At 35.5% G+C, this 21,985-nt stretch overlaps 1 pseudogene; it reads left to right on the top strand.

Moving 5' to 3' along the window:
* The first annotated feature begins 657 nt into the window (after positions 1 to 657).
* Positions 658 to 1,425, top strand: LOC125174514 (40S ribosomal protein S6-like; annotated as a pseudogene).
* Positions 1,426 to 21,985: the final 20,560 nt, after the last annotated feature.

The following is a 21,985-nucleotide window of genomic DNA, read 5'->3' as shown; positions in this document are numbered from 1 at the left end:
TAAATAAATAAAGCAGTAAGACAAAGGCAGATATAAAAAAAAAATCATCATTTAATTAAATACCTCAGAGAAATTTTAAAATATTTATTGGACACAATTAAGGCAGACCATCTATTTTTCCACAGTTTTACTTGTATGTAGTTTCTACTTCATTTTTTGACAATTGAGAATACATTGAAATATTTGTTGTTTCTTTTTTTGTTTCATAAAACAAGCATGTGCCTCATAAGAATTGGCCAAAGCAGAGTTCATTTGAATCTTCAGTTAAAAAGCAGAACTGAATTGCTTTCCAGTTCAGCCCCAGACATTTTCCAGTTGAAGTATCAAAGGAGAGGTTACCTGTGTCTGCCACCACCGATTGAAGTATCACACACATGGCACAGACTTACCACTTTGTGGAGGTCTTTCCAAAGGAGGGTTTAAGTCCCCACAAAGGTTTCCTAGAGTGTATAACACAAAATCCTAATTTCTTAGACTTTAAAATGTGTTGCATTATTGGAAAATATTATGAGGTTCAAATTGGAAAGCACTGAGGTAAGTAATACTAACCTATTCTCTTTACTGCAAGATCTTTCTGAGACTGCCATTTTGATGCCATTATAAAGAGCAAAGAGAGCTCTTTTTCTTGGCACCTCAGAGGTAGTGGGCTGCTTCAGGATGAAGCTGAACATCTCTTTCCCAGCTCCTGGCTGCCAGAAACTCATTGAAGTAGACGATGAACACTACCTTCGTATGTTTTATGAGAAGCAAATGGTCACAGAAGTTTCTGCTGATGCTTTAGGGGAATAATGGAAGGGTTACGTGGCCTGAATCACTGGTGGCAATAACAAACGAGGCTCCCCCGTGAAGCAGGGGGTCTTGACACTGGCCGTGTCCGCCTACTGCTGAGTAAGGGGCATTCCTGCTACCGACCAATGAGGACTGGAGAAAGAAATCACAAATCCATTCGGGGTTGCATTGTGGATGCCAATCTCTGTTGTCAACTGGGTCATTGTGAATAAAGGGGAGAAGGATATTCCTGGACTCACTGATACTACTGTACCTTGTCGTCTGGGGCCCAAAAGAGCTAGCAGAATCTGCAAGTTTTCAATCTCTTGAAGGAAGATAACGTCTGTCAGTGTGCGTGAGAAAGCCCCTAAACCAAGAAGGTAAGAAACCTCAACCCAAAGCATCCAAGATTCAGCATCTTGTTACTCCATGTGTCCTCCACCACAAACGTTGGCACATTGCTTTGAAGAAGCAGCACCAGAAGAAAAAAAAGGAAGAGGCTCAGAATATGCTAAGCTTTTGGCCAGGAGAATGAAGGATGCCAAAGAAAAACACCAGGAACAGATTGCCAAGAGACAGAGGCTGTGTTCGCCGAGAGCTTCTACTGCGAAGTCTGAGTCCAGTGAGAGAAGAGAGTGTTGTAAGAGGAACAAATGAATAAGATCAGACATCAGAATGAATGAATGAATGAGTGAATAGCAAAAAGATAGTTTATCATGTAATGCCTACTAAAATAAGTTGAGCACAGTATGATTTTTAATGAATATTGCTAATTAGTCTCTCCCTGCTCCCAGCACTTTAACTAAACGATTGTTTTAGGTAACAGGTTTTATTTCAGGACTAGTAGAGATACTATTGTTTTTTGGAAATTATTTATCCTGGGTTTATCCATGAGTAAGGTGACAAGATATTTCAAAAAGGTTAGTAGTTTCCAAGGATCTTAAGGAGAAATGCTGTTTAGTGGAGTTTAAAAATAAAGAATAGCATTTGTACTGTTTTATGAATTTGGGATTCATCAGTTTATTGGTAATTGTTAAATACATGGAAAATCAGGAGATATTGGATGTGGGGGACAAAACTATAAAAAAAAGAAGAAAGACCTGAGTCTACAATGCTGGAGAACATCAATGTTTAAGAACCATGTGAAAAGAGATGTCAAAAGGGAAATGAAAAGGCATGAGTCAGACTGGTAGAGGAAAAGAATAAATATTAGGAAAAGATCATTTCTAATAATAAATAATAATACTGTATTCTAGTAACAACTTGATATATATTGACACAGGGAAGTCTGTGTATTATAAGTGTTGCACACTTACATTTATAATTTTACTAAAACCTTTATTAATTTATAAGCTAAAATTGAAGTTACGTAGCATATGTTTTCTCTACACCACGTTTGTGTATATGCGTGTGTCTGACTGTATAAAATATCCTGTGAATGCATTGAATTATTTTTACCAATCAATTTATACAGAAGTCGGATTCTATTATAATCAGAATCAATTATTATGCTGTGGTAGTTAGCTGTAGCAAAGAATGTGTTTATAAAATATTAAAAGGGCTCCCAGGGACTTACACTTTATTCATTAATTTTTTAAACTTACAATTTTGAGAAAGTTTATATGTTTGTAAAATACAGAGAATAATATGAATCTACATGAGGGCATCATACAATTTCAACAATTATTAAGTCATCTAATTTTATCAGCAATATTTTAGAACATAGATTTAACATATAAAGACGCTATTTAAAAAAATGAGCTGCCATACCATTATTGCTGTTAAAAAGCTGAGGTTTTTAAAGCAGTGCAACACAAATTGAATATTTGACATAAAATCTCAAATATTACAACATTTCTCACCTATAGTTTAGCTTAATATCATCAAATGTCTAGTCAGTGCTCAAATTTACTCAATTGTTTCATAAACATGTACATATGTGCTTGTTATTTGCTATGTATGTTTATTTACTTATTTATTTATGGTTAAGAATTGTTTGTTTGAACCAGGATCTCATACGTTTTAAACATGGCAATTGGCTATTATATCTATGAAATACATATATATATGTATATATAGATATATAGATATATATATGTGTGTGTGTGTATATATATATGTATGTGTGTATATATATATATATTTTTTATATATATATACACACACACACACACACACATATATTCTACAGATTCCCCCTTGATAACATTTGTTCTCCTTGAACATTTTGTGAAGAAGTTGAGCCATATTTTCCATAGAGTTTTCACAATCTGAATTTTTTTATGGCATCCTCATGCTATACTTGAACTCATTTTTGTATCTCTGTATTTGATATATCTTTTATACATTTTCATAAATATTTCCTATAAGTACGCATTTCATACCTTTCCTCTATAAATTGTTACTTAGATCTACTATATTGCCTATATATTATTACTTAGATATTGGACTATTTTTCAATTTTTGGTCAAGAATAGCTCTTGATTGTGGTCATTTCATCAGGAACATAGTAATTGGCTTGGTCTCTCTTTGAGATGTTAACAGATACTGATTATCATTAACCTATTATTTTAATTAAGTGTTACAAAATGGGGACCTTCTAATTTTGTATCTCCCACTTAATTGAAAAACTGGAATAATTCTATAAAAAGAAACATCTGTGCACTGAAAATTGCAAGACACTGATAAAGATATTCTGTGATTATGGATTAGAAGAATTAATATTGTTAACATGTTTATAATACCTAAAACAATGTACAAATTCAATGCCATCCTTATCAAAACCCCAATGGCATTTCTCACAGAACTAGAATAAATCATTCTAAAATTTGTATGAAACCACAAATGATCTGGAAAACCAAAGTAATGTTGAGAAAGAAAAACAAATCTGTAATTATGACATTCCCTGATTTCAAACTATATTACAAAGCTATAGCAATCAACATGTATGGTATTGGCATAAACACACATACAGATTAATGGAACAGAATTTGAGATACCATAAATAAATCCACATATAATATGGACAATTAATATATAATAAAGGAGTCAAGAACGTACAATGGAGAAAGGACAGTCTGTTCAATAATTGGTGCTGGGAAAACTGGACAGACACATGCCAAAGAATGAAACTAGATCACAGTCTTTCACCTTATACAAAAATTAACTCAAAATGGATTAAAGAGTTGACCGTGAGACTCAAAACTATAAAATTTTCAGAAGAAAACATAGGCAGTAACTCCTTTGACATCAGTTTTTGTGATGTGTTTCTGGCTCTGACTGCAAAGGTAAATGTAATCAAAGCAAAAATAAACAAATGGGCCTACATCAAACTGAAAAACTTCTGTGTGGCAAAGGAAGCCTTTGTCAAAATGAAAGGCAACCTACTGACTGGGAAAAGATATTTGCAAATTATATATCTGATAAAGGGTTAATATCTAAAATATATAAAGAACTCATACAAATAAAAATAAAACAAAACAAAACAAAGCAACAACAACTCTATTAAAAAACAGACAGAAGATCTCAATAGACATTTTTTTCCCAAAGAAGACATACAGATATCCAACAGGAACATGAAAAGATGATTATTATTATGATTATGATCACTAATTATTAGGGTAATGCAAATCATAATCACAATGAGATATCATCTCATATCTGTTAGGATGACAATTATCAAAAAGACAAGAAATAAGTGTTGGAGAGGAAATGGAGAAAAGTGAACTCTCATGCACTGTTGGTGTAAATGTAAATTGATGTGGCCACTGTAAAAAATAGTAGGAGATTCCTCAAAAAATAAAGAATAGATCTACCATATTTCCATCTGTTCTACTATTCTGGATATTTATCCAAAGGATAAGAAAACACTAATTCAAAAAGTTATATGCACCCCTATGTTCATTGCAGACTATTCACAATAGACAAGAAATGGAAACAACCTAAGTGTCCATCAGTGGATGAATGGATAGAGAAGGGTTTTATAGACACACACACACACACACACACACACACACACACACACACACAAGAATACTACTAAGCTACAAAGAATAAATCTTGCCATTTGTGACAACATGAATAGACCTTGATGGTATTAAGCTAAGTGAAATAAGTCAAATACTGTCTGATTTTACTCATATGTAGAATCTAAAATACAAAACAAATGAACAAACAAAAAACACAAAAACAAAATCATAAAAACCAAACATAATTGATGGTCACCAGAGGTGAAGAGGGGAGTGATGAAATGGCTCAATGTGGTCAATTGCATGGTGATGAATGATTATTAGACTTTTGGTCATGATCACTTTGTGTTGTTTACAGATGTTAAATTATAATGTTGTACACCTGAAACATATAATGTTATATCCTAATTTTACCTCAATTAACAAAAAAAGTCAAAATGGGGAAAATATCTTTATCAACACTTTGTTACTCTAAAGTACAGGTAATGAGGAATCAGGGTAAATACTGGATTTTTCCAATATATTTAGGTTTTGAAAATAAATTTTATTTTTTAAATACTTTCAGAATTACGGAAAAATTGCAGAAAAGTAGAGACCTTCCATTAAACCCAAACTCAGTTTTCCTTTTTCTTAACATCTAACATTAGTACAGTATATTAGTTACAATTAATGAACTAATAGTGATAAATTATTATTATTAGCTAAATTGTATGCTTTATTCAAATTTCCTTCATTTTTACTCAATAATATTTTTCTGTTTCAGGATACCACATCATATGTAGTCACCATGTCTCTTAGGTTTAACTTGGTTCTGACAATTTCTCAGAATATGCTTATGTTATTGATGACCCTGACAGTTTTGAGGAGTACTGACCAGGTATTTTATAAAATGCCTGTCATGATTAGATTGAGGTTGTGGGTTTTTGAAAGGTAGACCACAGAGATAAAGTACCTTTTTATCACATCATATCAGTGGCGTATACTTTCAACATGACCTATCATTGTTGATGTTGACATTGATTGTAATGCTATAGTAGCGGCTGTTAGGTCTCTCTACTGTAAAGATATCTTTTGATATCTTTTGATATCTTCCCCTTTCCAGTACTCTGAGAAGGAAATCACTCTCAGCAGCTCATGGTTAAGGAGTGCAGAGCTACATTCTGCAAGGGTGATTTGTCTTTTGCCCCACATTATTTATTCAATCATTTATTTAAAATAGTATGAACCTGTGGATATTTTTATTATTTGGATTATAACTCAGTACTTCTTTATGTATTCAAATTATTTCACCTTCGATCTCTGAGGGCTTTTTCATTTGATTTCTGTGTCCCTTTGATGTAGCTCCATCAGTGTGTGTGTGGAGGGAAGTGTTTTCACTTCTGTTCTTTCTGGCATTATGAGATGTTCAGGTTCATATTATATTTTTCCTGTCCCAGTTCTAAAAACAATCATTTCTTCAAGGATCCTAGGTTCCTTTTGTCAGAGAATGATAATAGAAACTAAGTTTTGTGTACTAGGCATGTACATTGTAATGGATGTAATTGTTTCTAGGCCCTCTCAGAAAAATTACATAATTAAGAAATACTAAACTTTATATATATATACCTATATAAATATTTCTCTATATAACTATCTGTTTCTATATTAAGCTAAATAGGAGTTCATACTGATGTCTCCAACTATAATCCATTACCACACTGTTCATTATTGCTTATCTGTAAACTTCCAGTCCAACAGTAAGAATCTATCATGCATTTACTTAATTATCCAGTTCTAATATTCATGTACAGTAATATCAGAAATATTAACTTGTACTCACAAGGGAAATCACTTCAACATCTAGGCCATGGTGCTTATGTATTGCTTCTTTTACTTTTACAGACTCTCTTCATTTCCAGAGTTACTTAAGTCAGCACCTCTCTCTCCACCCACCACCTTTAGTGAAGTGGTTTCATACATTGGGAATACAGTTAAATTTTATCATCATGTTCTGCATTCCATCTGGGGATTTCCCTAACTTTTAAATTATTTCTATTGAAAATCTTACATGGGGCCCCTGGGTGGCTCAGTCGGTTAAGCATCTGACTTAAGCTTATCTCATGATCTCACAGTCGGTGAGTTAGAGCCCCGCGAGCATCGAGTCCGGCTCTGTGCTGACAGCTCGGAGCCTGGAGCCTGCTTGGGATTCTGCGTCTCCCTTTCTCTCTGCCCCCTCCCGTTTGTGCTCTGTCTCTTTCTGTCTCAGAGATAAATGAACATTAAAAAAGAATTTAGAAAGTCTTACACAATAAAGTCTACTTTTTGTGCTATAATGTTAATGGGTTTTGATAAACACAGTGTCATGTATTCACCATTAGTGTCATAGAAGATAATTTTAGTGTCCTAAAAGTTTTCCTGTGTTTCACCTATAAAACTATCACTTCCCTATGCCTAAACCCTGGGTTCCACTGATTATTATTATTATTTTTTTGCTGTCTCTATAAATTTGCCCTTTCCAGAATATAGTATAATTGGGATTATTTATGTGTAACTTTTTCAGATTGGCTTCTTTCACATGGTAATAGCCATTAAAGAATCATTCATGTATTTTCATGACTTGATACTTCATTTTTATTTTCATGAGATACTATTTTTATTGAGACATACCTCAGTCACCTATTGAAGGACATCTTAGTTGCTTGCAGTTTATGATGATTAAAAATAAGGATATTATAAACATTTGTGCACAGGTTTTTGTGTGGACATGTTTCAGATTAGTTGAACAAGTACTTGGGATTGTATGGTAAGACTATGTTTAGCTTTGCAAGAAACTGTCAAAATCTTATGAAAAGTGGCAACGTGAATGGAACTAGAATGTATTGTGCTAACTGAAATAATTCAGTCAGAGAAAGACAAATGTATGATTTCATTCCTCTGTGGAATTTAAGAAACAAACCAGATGAACATAGGAAAAGGGAGGAAAAATAAGATAAAAACAGAGAGGGAGGCAAACCATGAAAAACTCTTAACTACAGAGAACAAACAGGGTTGCTGAAGGGGAGGTGGGGGGGAATGGGCTAAATGGGTGATGGGCATTAAGGAGGGCACTTGTTGGGATGAGCACTGGGTGCTGCGCTGGGATGAGCAATATTAATGTATTATACGTAAGTGATGAATCACTGAGTTCTGCTCCTGAAACCAATACTACACTGTATGTTAACTAACTCGGATGTAAGAAAAAAAAAAGTGGCTTATCACTTTGCATTTCCACCAGTGATGACAGAGACTTCCTGCACTGCATTCTCCCCAGCTATTGATATCTTCATGTTTATTTTTATTTTTGCACTTTAACCATTCTAATAAGTGTGTTGTGATATTTAATTCTTTTATTTGCAATTTCTTAATGATAAATGCCATTGAACGTCTCTGCATCTGTTTATTTGCCATTTATGTATCTTATTTGGTGAAGTAGTTGTTCAGATTTTTTGCCTATTTTTTAGTTGAATTTATTATTGAGTTTTTTTAAGTTTCAGTAATTCTTTGTATATTTACTTTAAACTACTTCATGTGAAATGTATTTTATTGCATATATTTTCTATGAGAGTATGACTTGTTACCTTTGTGACCACTGCATTTCTCATGGCAGTTTTTAATTTTAATAATGTCCAACTTCTTTAAAAACTTATTTATATTCAAAAACTCATTGCTAAACTTAAACCATCTAGATTTTTTGCTGTTTCCTTCTAGAAATCTGCAGTTTTGCATTTTATGTTTGAGTGTATAATCTATTTTGAATTATTTTTTATGAAAAGTGTAGGTTATATGTCCAGGTTCTTTTTTTGCATAAGAGTAAACAAAAGAAAAAGGAACTTACGAAACCAGAAATGCAAACTTTAAAGGGAAAAAAAAATCCTATACATTCTCATCTAATAACAAGAGAATATTCCTCACACAGGTACAAAAAATAAACCTAACAAATACACCTTATTCGGGTTTTCCCTCAGGGATAATATCAAAAGTATGTTTAAAAACCAGCCCAGCATAGTGGCACCTGGCCGGCTCAGTGGGTGCAGCATGTGACTCTTGATCTCGAAATTCTGAGTTCAAGCCCCAAATTGGGTGTAGAGATTAAAAATAAAATCTTAAAAAGCAAAACAAACAAAACACAAAAACCAGCCCAGCATAGACACTGATCAAACCAAAGCACATCTAAATACCTAAACTTCCTCTAGTGATTCAGACTTGCTGTACATCAGGCCTAACTCTCTTTTGACACAAATTGTGAGAGTGGAAAATTCTAATTCCCTTTCAACTATTCAAAGTGATGTTACCAGTAACTCAATTGCCTTTCAATACCAAACCAAATAGAGATTCTCTTGAAATCTGATCTTACATATCCTTGATCTTTAAAATGATTTTTCTAAGTTCCTTAAGTTTTTTCAAAAGGCGGAACTGATGGATGTATTTTGTGCTCACTGAGTTTCTTTTCACTAGATAAGAACTTAAAAGGAATTTCTGTCAAAAGAAAAAAAGATGATTTACTTTATTTGATGTGACTGTTTCATCCATCATAAAATTAGCTTGCAGTAATTCAGCTCTTAAAATGGCCTTTTAAAAGAATCTTGGTAAGTTGACAAGACTATTTTTACAGTTTTGTTTCTTTAAGAATTACGCTGATTTGTTAGTTTTTCTCAAAAATGCTCAGGCAATTTGAAAAGAGCAAAATACATAATAATAAATTCAGCTTGTATGGGGATGAATAATACCCTAATCTCCAGTAGATAAAACTAGGCTTTGAGCTGTTAAAATTTTAGCTGATGCGAACTATAAATCTAAACTTCTGATACTGTATTTCAGGGATAGTTTGGCATCAGTAAGGGGACATTTTTAGTCAGATTAGAAAAATAACTCCATTAAATAAACACATCAGAATTTATTAAGCATTTGCAATATGCAAACAATTGTGGTAGATGTGATAGATGCCATGGAGACTATAACAAAATAAAGAATGCCCGCAGAAATCTCATAATCACAACCAAATCCAAGATATGAAAATTTTGCTTGCAATAAATAAGTCACTTTATGTAACGTGAAAAGTAAATTGTGAAGTTTTGGTACCTTTTATTTACAAGCAAAACTAAGTTAAGAACATCTAAACCAAAAAAAGAAAAAGAAAAAGAAAACGTATCTGTAAGTTTCAGTAGCTTTGCCATTTTCATTAGATATCTTGAGATGCTGCATAATATATTTAAATAGAAGGGAATGACAGAAAGTGAACCAACAGGAAAGTCTTTATTTAAATATTTCAGACACTGTTGAAAAATGACTATGTGGAGAAAAAAAAACCTTTTTCTTGAGATACAAGTTGAACAGAAAATGGCTAGAGATTGCCTTCTTATAATGGAGTTCTTTAGTTTACATATACAACTTCTTATTTGCCTATTAAAACCTCAAAGTAAATCTAACAAACATCATTTATGCCACTGAATTAAGAATAAAATAAAACAGAATAAAATAAAAGAATAAATAAAATAAAATAAAGACTATAAATCCAACAAAAATATCCACAAACATATTAAATAAATAAAATTCATTGTGTAGTCAAATCCCCAAATATGTCAATTCAGTCATTTTAGTGCAATAATTTTATAGTTCAAAGAACTAAAGAATCTGTCTGGTTATTTGTTGTCATGTGAACTCTCCCTGGTTTCTCTGCTTCAAAAACAAAATCAAGGGGTGCCTGGGTGGCTCAGTCGGTTAAGCGTCTGACTTCAGCTCAGGTCATGATCTCACGGTCTGTGAGTTTGAGCCCGTGTCGGGCTCTGGGCTGATGGCTCAGAGCCTGGAGTCTGCTCCGGGTTCTGTGTCTCCCTCTCTCTCTGCCCCTCCCCCATTCATGCTCTATCTCCCTCTGTCTCAAAAATAAATAAATGTTACCAAAAAAAATTAATTTGGGCAGTTTTTCCTGTTTTATCTGATTAATGTGGTATCTCATAAGTGCATATAAAGTTTGTTTTTTCCATCCCTGAATACCTCTTTGTGGTCGACCTGATGGGACAAAAGTAGACAATAGACATACAGGTTAATTCCTTATGGAATTGAAGCAAAACGATATAAAAGCTGTATATAAGGAAAAGCACCATTATTTTTACTGATTACAGCAAAAGACCTTTCTTCTCTTGAATAGCACTTTGGAAATTCACATCTGGAAATTGGAAGCTGGCATAGATTCCATTACAGTAACTTTCATTGTTTTGGGGCAGGCATTTCATCAGTGACAGTTTACTTGAGAGCATTAAATATACTTTAGTTTGCCAGAATAAGACATACTTTTTCTCGCACGGCATTTTGAATTCTTTATGTGTGAAAAAGTATAACCTTTTTTCAAAATTTTGATATAATGATGTTTGATGTTCAGTATTTTTTCAGACTTACCAGTTATGCAGTGAAAAGGGAGCAATTTCTAATCATTCCTAGGCTCAGGATATTGAGCTGCACATTTCAATAGGCACTAAGAATTCTGGTTACTTAGGTGAAATAGATTACTGTGATTTCTCTTCTTTTCCTATTATCTTGCCAAATCTACTAATTATATTTTCCTCCAGTATTTAAAACAAATGTATTTCCTGGGTGATTGTTATGAGTATCAACATTTATTGGGAACTTATTCTATTCGAGATATTTACAAAATTTGTTCATGTAAAACTCATCACCATCACAAAAGGATTTTCTGGCCCTTCTGACTGTATAATTTAATAATAGGAAAATAAGTGTGAGCTCCCTAAAATCAATCAAGAAATATTACTTGGATTAATAGAGTGGGAAACAGAAGAATAGATGTCCCTTCATCCAAGAAGCTAAGGGTTCAATAGTGAGGTTAGGCAATGTTGGGTTACATACTGTAGGATGAGGAGTCCAGCATCAGTGCAAAATGCTCTGTGGGGCTGGGGAATGTCTGGGTGTTTGTCAGCTAAGCTTCTGACTCTTTTCTTCTTAATTTTTTTTAATGTTTATTTATTTCTGAGACAGAGAGAGACAGAGCATGAGTGGGGGAAGGGCAGAGAGAGAGGGAGACACAGAATCCAAAACAGGCTCCAGGCTCTGAGCTGTCAGCACAGAGCCCAAGGTGGGGCTTGAACTCCCAGACAGCAAGATCACGACCTGGGCCGAAGTCGGATGCTCAACCGACTGAGCCACCAAGGCACCCCTAAGCTTCTGACTCTTGATCTCAGCTCAGGTCTTGGTCTTCAGGTGGTGAGTTCGAGCTCCACAATGGAGCCTATTTAAAAAAATACAATGTGTGATACTTCAGGCCTTAACATAAATAGGCACCTAAAAAGCCTTTACCTGGCAGACCTCATGGGAGAGAGCTGCCCTCCTCACACCAGAGTTGGTACATAGACAATGCATTGCCGTCTTTGAAGAGACTTGCAGCCTAGAACTCAGGATCTCTGATTGGTCACCCTCTCATACATAGCTGCATTCATAGCCCAGGTGCCTTCATTTGCCAGTGTCTTTATGGAGGCCTTCCAAAGGCATTTATGTCAAAACCTCTTGCCAACTGGAGGTGAAGGCAAAGAAACTTGAGGACACATTCTCTTCACTCGGAGTCGGTACTCAGTACTTTCCACGCCTAGTCTTTTCTCCTCTCCCTCCCCTAAGCCCTCCAGGTTCATAAAACTGGAGGATCCATTTGTTTTGGGGTCCCTTTTCTGTGAAACATCTTAACTGGTGCCATTCCATAGGGAAGAGTGGATTGGGGGAGTTAGTACTTTCTCTGGTTTAGCCTATTGGCCCATGTTTAAAGGCTTGACGGTTACTTTTATTTTGACTTGTCTTAATCAACTACTCTGACAACTGACAGCTTAGCTCTGTTGAGCTCCTAACACAGGAAAGAATGTGCATAAAAAATATCTCAGTGCATGGCGTGCCCGGGTGGCTCAGTCGGTGGAGCATCTGACTTTGGCCCAGGTCATGATCTCATGGTTCATGAGTTTGAGCCCCACGTCAGGCTCTGTGCTGATAGCTCAGAGCCTGGAACTTGCTTCAGATTCTGTGTCTTCCTCTCTCTCTGCCCCTCCCCAGCTCATGCTCAATCTCTATCTCTCAAAAATAAATAAAAACATTTAAAAAAAGTATCTCAGTGCAGACTAGAAGAGTAAGGGAAATTGCAGTATGTAGAAAGGAAAGTGGAGGATTAAGGATAATTATATGTAGGTCATGAATAAATGTTGTGAACTAAAACCGAGATTATGAGGCATTAGGAAGAGAGGGAGAATAAGAATCCGGTTCAAATGAAGGCTTTCAGTTGGAGTTATGGCAAGAAATGTAGTCTGATAATCCAGGTGGGGGCATTTTATAGTTGAACTAGAATTCAAGAAAATGCAGTGTGTTTTTATCCCGTACAGATAATGAGAAAGTCATGATGTGTTGAAGCAGAAAAATAACATAATAAAACTTGTATTTTAGAAGTGGTTTCAGAAGTGTCTTATCCAGCTTTCTGTCCAGCCTCACCAAACATTTATTGTTAATACGCTCTTGGAATGTATTACTCAAAATACTGGAGTATGTTAGCATAACTCATGATCTAAAAGGGTGATATGTATTTCAACAAAGGGTAAGAAGTTATCCTACAGTGTGACTTAACAGAGACGCTTTAACAATATTCTGGGGAAATAGGGGTATAATTGACCAACCCAGGAGACAAATGGAGAAGGTCTCTCACAGTGGGTGATTCACAAGCTGAATTTTAAACATGTGTAGGAGCACAGGAAGAGGGGCGAATAATTGTGAAAATATCCCACAGACTCAAAGCCTCTATTTTACTTCAGACATTCTCCAAACTTTATTTTATCTTTCAGAAAATAGGAATAATTTCGTTTGTCCTGGAAAACTATATAAATCGAAGGGTTGCCTTGACAACCAATCAAAGTGTTTGTAAATCCACACACACACACACAAAATGTCTTATTGTTAACAATGAATCTCTGTACTTACAAAGCTTTGGGCGACACTTTCAGAAAAGTATAAATGATGCCTCATAAAATACCTCGTTTACATCTCCAGCTTATTTTTCCACCAATTTTCCATAGTTGTATATCATTTTGACCAAGCCAGGTTATAGTCAAAAACAGTGCAAACTATCCCATCTTAATGAACCTAGAACAGTAGTATTTGATTAAAAATATCTGGTAGCTAGAAACAATTTTAAAACTATACACAGGCCTTGTAAATGCTGCATTTTAACATGAAACATATACATAGATACTCAGTTCCCAAACATTTGCCGCCGGTCTATTGTCTTTTCCTTGGTGAATGGAATTACTGATTGAAGTTTGCAACTGCCTTACGTCTACATTTTCAGTATGGTCTAGATTTTCCAGTTTTACATTCGCTAGAGAAGAACAAAAATTTTGAAGACAGTTTTCCAGATGTATTCTAGATATTTAGTCTAGATATTCTAGATATTCTAGATATTTCCAGATTTATTCTAGTATGTCACTGTTACCTTTTCACACCCAATTTAACAATACATTTTTAAATTGCACACCTTTGCCAGGTATTTGCAAATCACTTAGTTTGTTTATCATAATGACTACCTTGAACTCATTTAGTTGATTTACATGTGATTTAAATTTATTACATAGCTACCGTAATAATTGCAAGTGGCTTCAACAGAAGTAGAAAGAAAACCAACTGCTTTTGACGGCACAACTGGGAGTACTGGAAGAGTGTGTATCTGCTAGAGTGTGGTTTACCTACTCACGAGCATTTAGCATATGCTGAGAGTACTCCTCAGTGCTTTCTTTTATTTATTTATTTATTTTTTAATTTATTTTTTTTTTCAACGTTTATTTATTTTTGGGACAGAGAGAGACAGAGCATGAACGGGGGAGGGGCAGAGAGAGAGGGAGACACAGAATCGGAAACAGGCTCCAGGCTCTGAGCCATCAGCCCAGAGCCTGACGCGGGGCTCGAACTCACTGACCGCGAGATCGTGACCTGGCTGAAGTCGGACGCTTAACCGACTGCGCCACCCAGGCGCCCCATTGCTTTCTTTTAAAAAAAATTGTTTTAATGTTTATTTTTGAGAGAGAGAGAAACATAGTGTGAGCGGGGGAGGGATAGAGAGAGAGGGAGACACAGAATCTGAAGCAGGCTCCAGGCTCTGAGCCTTCAGCACAGAGCCTGACGCGGGGCTCGAACTCACAAACTGTGAGGTCATGACCTGAGCCGAAGTCAGCCGCTTAACCGACTGAGCCACCCAGGCGCCCCACTCCTCAGCATGTTCTCACAGAGAGAAGATTATCAGTTAATTTGGATAAATGGATTAGATGAATTTCCTTGTAAGGGTTTCTACTATCATTATCGTTATTTTCCGAGCTCTCATTTATTTACCTTTGCATGCGTTGCCCCCTCTGCTCAAAGGCCTGCTCACCTGTCATCCTGGGAAATTACTACTCATTTTTAAAGACTCCAGGAAAAACAGCAATTTCCCTGGAAATTATTTTCAAATTATTTCTTGCTAAAGACTGTCAGGCAGCCTTTCTTCTGGGCTCAAAGACCTTCCCTTCTAAATCACTGTTGTCGATCTTTTTACACCAACATTCATCATAATTAATTATTTATTGAGCTTAAATTATTGAGCACCTTATTATTATATACTAGGACTTGTGTACAGCAATTTGCATGTATTAACTTATTTAATCCTCTTAACACCCTATGAGGTAGGTACTACTATTTTCCTCCCTATGTTATTTTATAAATGTGAAAGAATCATACAGAGTTTAGGTAATTTGTATAAACTAACATAGTTAATAGGTAAAACTTTCAGGATTCAAGCTTCAGCACTCTGGCTTCAGAGGTCATGTTTTTAGAGTTTGCACTTACTGCCTCTCAATCACAAAACATAATATTTTACTTGTTGGGGCTCACAATGAGTGATTTGTTTCTTCTATTACAACTGTCTTTTTCATCTTTCTATCCTTATTAGAGAGCACCCATGTGTGTTATATAATATTCACCACACTGATTTTTAATAAATGAGTAAGGTTTCAAATACCTTATGGCCATTCGAAATGTAGAGGGCTAACTGTATCAGACATCTTTTTAAAGTCAGTACGTCTAGTGAAAAGTAGAGGAAATGCTGTATTTTTCATATTCTAGGTTCTTTGTTGTTTTGAAGGTCCACAGAAGCTTATTTTTCATCTCAGAGTGGTGTCAACATTATGTGGTAGTTGGTTGAGCAGTCTTGTAACGTTAATAAATCGTAGAGGCTGAAAATGAATGTATCATTGAATGAATCCAAATAATATATATATGTATATATATATTTTTCTCTTCTGCCATTCTATCCATAAAGTTCAAAGCACTGGTTGTCTGACTTCATAAAATTTCCACCGGATAGATAGGTTAGAACCACTCCATAGACTCAATGTCATACAAACCATGTGGGTTGATGGATTTTTTCACATCAAACTGTCATCTTGTCTCTGCTGTTACATTATATTTGCTACCTCAACAGTGATTCAAATTGTGATTTTTTTTACAGCTGGTGCCCAACTATAAAATAATCCGGTATGTTTTTGGCCACCCATTTAACTGTTTACTGATATCCAAAATGCATTAGTTTTCAGTCCTAAGCTTGAGTCTAAAAATTTTCTAGATTTTTGGTTGTTTATTGTGGCACACATTTAGAAACAGGTCTATTTGTGGAAATCTCACTGTGACTGGAAACTTTTTTAGAAGTCATGGCGGACTTATTGATGTAACATTTTTCTTTCCTTTATTTCTTTTTTTTTTTAAATCTGACAAACACCATCTTTTTTTTTAAATTTTTTTTTAACATTTATTTATTTTTGAGACAGAGAGAGACAGAGCATGAACGGGGGAGGGGCAGAGAGAGAGGGAGACACAGAACCCGAAGCAGGCTCCAGGCTCTGAGCCATCAGCCCAGAGCCCGACGCGGGGCTCGAACTCACAGACCGTGAGATCGTGACCTGAGCTGAAGTCAGACGCTTAACCGACTGAGCCACCCAGGCGCCCCTCCTTTATTTCTTTCTTTATGCCAGTTACCACCCGGCTCAGTTGATGACATTTCATGATGGCTGCTGGCAGTGGTGCTCTGAGAGTTAACTCTGGGCAATTTGGTATTTGTGTAGGCTTGCATATCCACAGCCAAGGAGCAACACATGTTCACAAATATCCATGAGAAGACATAATTTTGGTCCATAATTTCTGAAGGATCCTTTTGAATTTAGATGGGAAAGATATGCTCTTTCAACAATGACAATGGATTGGCCTGGGAAGAGGGTGTAAAGGACCCTCCAGGCAGTGGGAACTACTATTTGAGTCATAGAGGAAAAAACAAAGAGAAAAAGATCTAGGAGTCGATAAATAATCAGGATTGGAACTGCACGTTGTGCTCATGCGTGTGTGTGGTATCATGTGTGTATGTGTGTAAGTTCACATTCGTATTTTGGGAATAAAATGGAGGGGTATAAAAATAATAGAAACAAACAAATATACAAAGATTAAAAAATGATGAAATATTTTCTATAAGGAAAAAGGAGTTTACTTTTTATACCACATGCACCAAAGAATTTTAAGCAGGACATTAATGTAATCAGATTTCTGTTTTAAACTTCGTAGTTGTAGAGAGAAAGCATTGAGGTGGGAAATAACAGAGACAGACGGAGGACCAATTGTGCTATTTTTGTGTTAGCTGAGATGAAAGATAAGTGGGTCTGTACTGGGGCAGTAACTAGGAGGGTAAGGAGAACAGATAAATTTGAAAGAATTTAGAGAGAGAATACCACTTGGTAAAACACCACTAGGTAAATTACTAAATTGGGCTGGGGAGTGTAATGATGGGAACATTTGGGAAAGAGTCAGAATGATGCCTCAGCTTCTGGCCTGTGCTTTTGTGTAGAAAAGCTCGTTGAGATTTATGAACACAAATGTTTACTATATTGGGGAGATGAGGGAGGCAGAGATTGGGATAGAGAATTGTTTGGGACATGAAGAATTGCATGTGCTTATAATATGCACAGGAGGAGAGATACAAAGGCAGCTGGAGCTCAGGGGAGAGATTTGGACTGACAGTGTAGGTTTGCAAATCATCACCATATGCCTGGTCATCGAAGTCAGGAGTGCCAGGTTGATCATAAAGACAAATCTCAGAGCTGTAAATGAACAATCAAGTGGGTTAAAAATGCACCAGGATAAAATCTACATGCTTCACATTTTGAACTTCTTACAAATCTCCATTAACACTTACACTCTTCCATATCTCCTCACTTTTAAGGATGTTATTCCTCTACCTAGAATACCTGGTACTTCTGTCTCGCTCTCTGACATGCTCCTCACCAGCATTAACCAAATGCACCTGAGATGAAAGTTAGGCACAAGGAATCTGAAAGTAGGAGGAACGGAGATATCTGATGCAGGGCAGAAAAGAGCTGAGTACGTTCCCTACTTACTCTTATTCATCGTAGGTATTTTATGAATAGCGCGTTCAAATATTAACTGTTTCCTGTCTTACCAGGGTTACATCTTTTTTGTTGCCTGAGCAATCTGTCCGCATGATTTTTTTAAATAATGTTTAAAGCACTGCTTTATATTCACCTGTTTGCAAGCTACATGCTTCTCTTAGACTAGAAATTCTTCAGTGTCCTGGTTCTAAAGAGAGGACAGAATAAGATGGAAAAATGGGATTAGTCACTTAAAAACTTATTGGGGGGACACCTGTGAAGGATAAAGAAGGTGGAGGCACGAGAATGTGGGGGTGCCTAAGACCATAATACATATCTGACACCTGTGAAGGGAGAGTGGGGAAAAACAGGTTTAGGAAAGAGTAGCTTCAGTCTTCAATGCCATTTTCAGAAAGTTCCCAGTGGTTTTGGAGTGAATGCTGTCACATGCACATACACATACACATACACATACACATATATTTTATTTCACAAGGGATGATGTATACGGCATACCTCCTTGGCTGCCACCTGTTGTATTTTGAATGCTCCTTGGAATAAAACCGATGTACAATAAATGTTTTAATGAATGGGTGAATTGAATGGATGACTTAATGAACAAAGTTTTCTAGAAGTTTTAGTGGGCGTCTTTGCTTGCCCTTTTTTAAAAATAGATTTTCTTTGCTTGTGCTTTTTTAAACAAATGCATATTTTGAAATATGAATAGTAAGGAGAATTTAACTGACTCTTACAATGTCCTTGATTTCTTTAGGATTACATATTCATCAATTAAGATTACTAGCCAGATAAATTATGTAATTGGTATTTATATCCAAATAATCAGTAAATATATTTTAGTATGCCACAGATCTATTGCTTCCCCTTTTATTCCTTACATAGACTTAATTAAGAATGTGTGGTTACTCTCTGCTATCTCGTGTCAAATAATGACATCTGTTTTGTTGTTATTCGTTTCTACACATCTTATAGAGCAGAAAAATTAACCGCAAAATGACACTGTTGCCATAACATTAATGTCAAACACCTATTGCTTCAGTAGGAATCAATATTTAAAGCAACCAAAAAAATTTCATTTTCAAAGAATTTTTCCAATTGAACTAAAGCCCTTTACTTTAAATAATGCAGGCTCTGGGTTTTAAATATTATTGCTCAGTGAAATGATGGAACAAGCTTAAAATGCTAATGTGAATTAAATTTTACTAAAGAAAAAATGTAATTTATTTCCACTCAGTAATGTAAGTATTGTCCTTAATTTTGAAATAGAACAATTGCATGTTTTTTTATACAAAGTATCTTCTAAAACGCTATTTTTCTTAATAACTTGAGCTATATTCAGGCTTTTGAAATGTACATAAAAATGTAATTTGGGGGTGCCTGGGTGGCTCAGTCGGTTAAACGTCCGACTTCAGTTCAGGTTATGCTCTCTCTCTGCCCCTCCCCTGCTTGTGCTCTGTCTCTCTGTCTCAAAAATTAAACATTAAAAAAAAAAAGAAATGCAATTTGGATTTTAAATCCAAATATATGTATGAATATATATTTATGTATATTATATTTTAAATACATATATTCCTAAACGTGAGATTTTTGCACATGTGTAAATATGAGATATTTTAGCAGTGACAAATGATTATCAATCTGAATTTAAAAGTGAAAAATAATTTACATAAAAGAATTATTTTCCTTTTGTGGATTATATACCTAATTTTGAAAGCAAAATTTAATCTTGAGTAAATTCAAAATTCCAGGTTTCTTTTAAATGAGATTTTTAAAAGAAGCATGTGAGGTAATATTTATATTAATAGGCATGTACATTAGTTTCTTAGAGCTGCCATCACAAAGTACCATGTACTGGGTGACTCAAATAATAGAAATTTATTCTTTCACAGTTTTGGAGGATAGAAATTTGAAAGTGTCAGCAAGATCATAATCTTCCTGAAGGCTCTAGGGGAGTATCTTTTTTTTTTTTTTTTTTTTTGGTCTGATTCTGCTTCTGATACATTCTGGCCATCCTTGGCATTCATTAGATTGTGCATGTATGACTCCAATATGTGTCCTATCTTCACATGATTTTTTTCTCCTCTGTCTTGTTATCACCTTCTCCTGTGTCTATGTCTCTGTGTTTATTCTCTTCTATTATAGGGATACCAGTGGTAACAGATTTAGAGCTCATGCTACTCCAGCATGACTTCATCTTAACCTAACTAATTACAAAGGATCTATTTTCAAACAAGATCACTTTCTGAGGTTCCAGGAAGAACTTGAATTTGAGGGACACTATCTAACTAGATAAAGGATGTAACCAATATGTAACATTAACATCTATTTTTTATGCTAAGTTCAAAGTGTTTAGATAGTTTATCAAATACTCTAGGAGAAAATTGTTAGATAGTCTAAAGAAAAACAACAAAATTGATCATGTTGGCCATAACTGAAAATAATACACACGGACACCCACTATGAGTTTGTACAATGAATACGGAGTGATCGATCAACTTAGTGCTCCAGTGTTGTAGGAAAGTATCCCAGACTGTATCACTTTTCATAAGAGCCAATCTAATATTTAGGGTTTTTAAAATTGCCCAAAATTCAAATATGTTCAGCTACAATACACTGATCACAAATAATATGACGTAGCACATGTTTTTTAAGTTCTTCAATTCATTCTCATTAAGCTGTGTGGGAAGTTAAGAATTTACCTAACACGTATGTGAAAGCATAATTGGCCAAAAAAGACTCTTAGTACAGGGAACAAGTCACCTAGAGCTTTGGCCTGGAGAGGGAAACAGAGAGCAAGCTACACGTGGGTGTTTGTAAAGTCTTTAATAAAGAAATTATTTATAAAGATGTACACAGGGTATAGGGCAGCATTAAGTTATAGGGGAGTGTCCTAGAGCTAGTGGCGGTAATGGTAAGGCTGCTCTTCTTTCTCTATGGCCAGAAAGGGAGAGGGGAAAGAAGTTACCTGAAACCAGAAACAGAGAGGCTAAGAAGAAGGTCACCTTACGAAAGCTGGGACCCTTAGTGATGTGTTCAATCCAGTGAAGCGAACCTTGCACGAAAGAAGCTGAGGTAATAATTAATTTGGCTTCTCTCTATTTCTTCCCTCTATATGCCCACCCCCCACCCCCCAACTCCATTGTCAGATTCTAGCCAGAAGTCAGAAGCAAGAAAGCTCCTTGATCTATATCCATATACAGGTTAGCCTCTCAGAGCACAGACCTGGGTGGACAAGGATGTAGTTCAGATCTGAAAGTCCGTGTCAGTATCATTCTCTACCCATCCTAGAAAATTGTTTACACTGTCTGATAAAGGTTAAATATGCTCCTTTTTAAATGTTCATTTTTAATATGATTTAGTCCTAATGTCAGGCTGAAAAACTGAGAGTTTAGCTAGACCCTGCAATCAAACCAGTGATAGCAGGTAGGGTCACTGGCTTTTTGTTACATGTAGCAGCAAGCACTGTGCAATTGACAGGGACATCACGCGGTGTTTGTGTAGCGGGCAGCAGATTCAGTCTAGCATGCTTTACAGAAATTGCTGCCATTTGATAAGTAACTCCATATGGACTGAGGCTGAAGCACTAAATCATTGTGTCTCCTTCATGCCAAGCACTGATTCATTGCAGTGTCTTACCCTGGAACTCATTGCTACTAGATTTCAGAAAATATGCTTGTTTTCCCCAATCACGATGATATCTTCAATTTATTATTTCTGTGGCTGAATTTGATGATGTTGATATTTGAACATCACCGTGTGTGTGCTAACCTATTTTCAACA

The sequence above is a fragment of the Prionailurus viverrinus genome, chromosome C2 (assembly GCF_022837055.1).
Source record: "Prionailurus viverrinus isolate Anna chromosome C2, UM_Priviv_1.0, whole genome shotgun sequence".
In the NCBI taxonomy this organism is placed as follows: domain Eukaryota; kingdom Metazoa; phylum Chordata; class Mammalia; order Carnivora; family Felidae; genus Prionailurus; species Prionailurus viverrinus.
The sequence above is the reverse complement of the archived record's forward strand: the minus strand, read 5'-3'. Positions and strand labels throughout refer to the sequence as shown.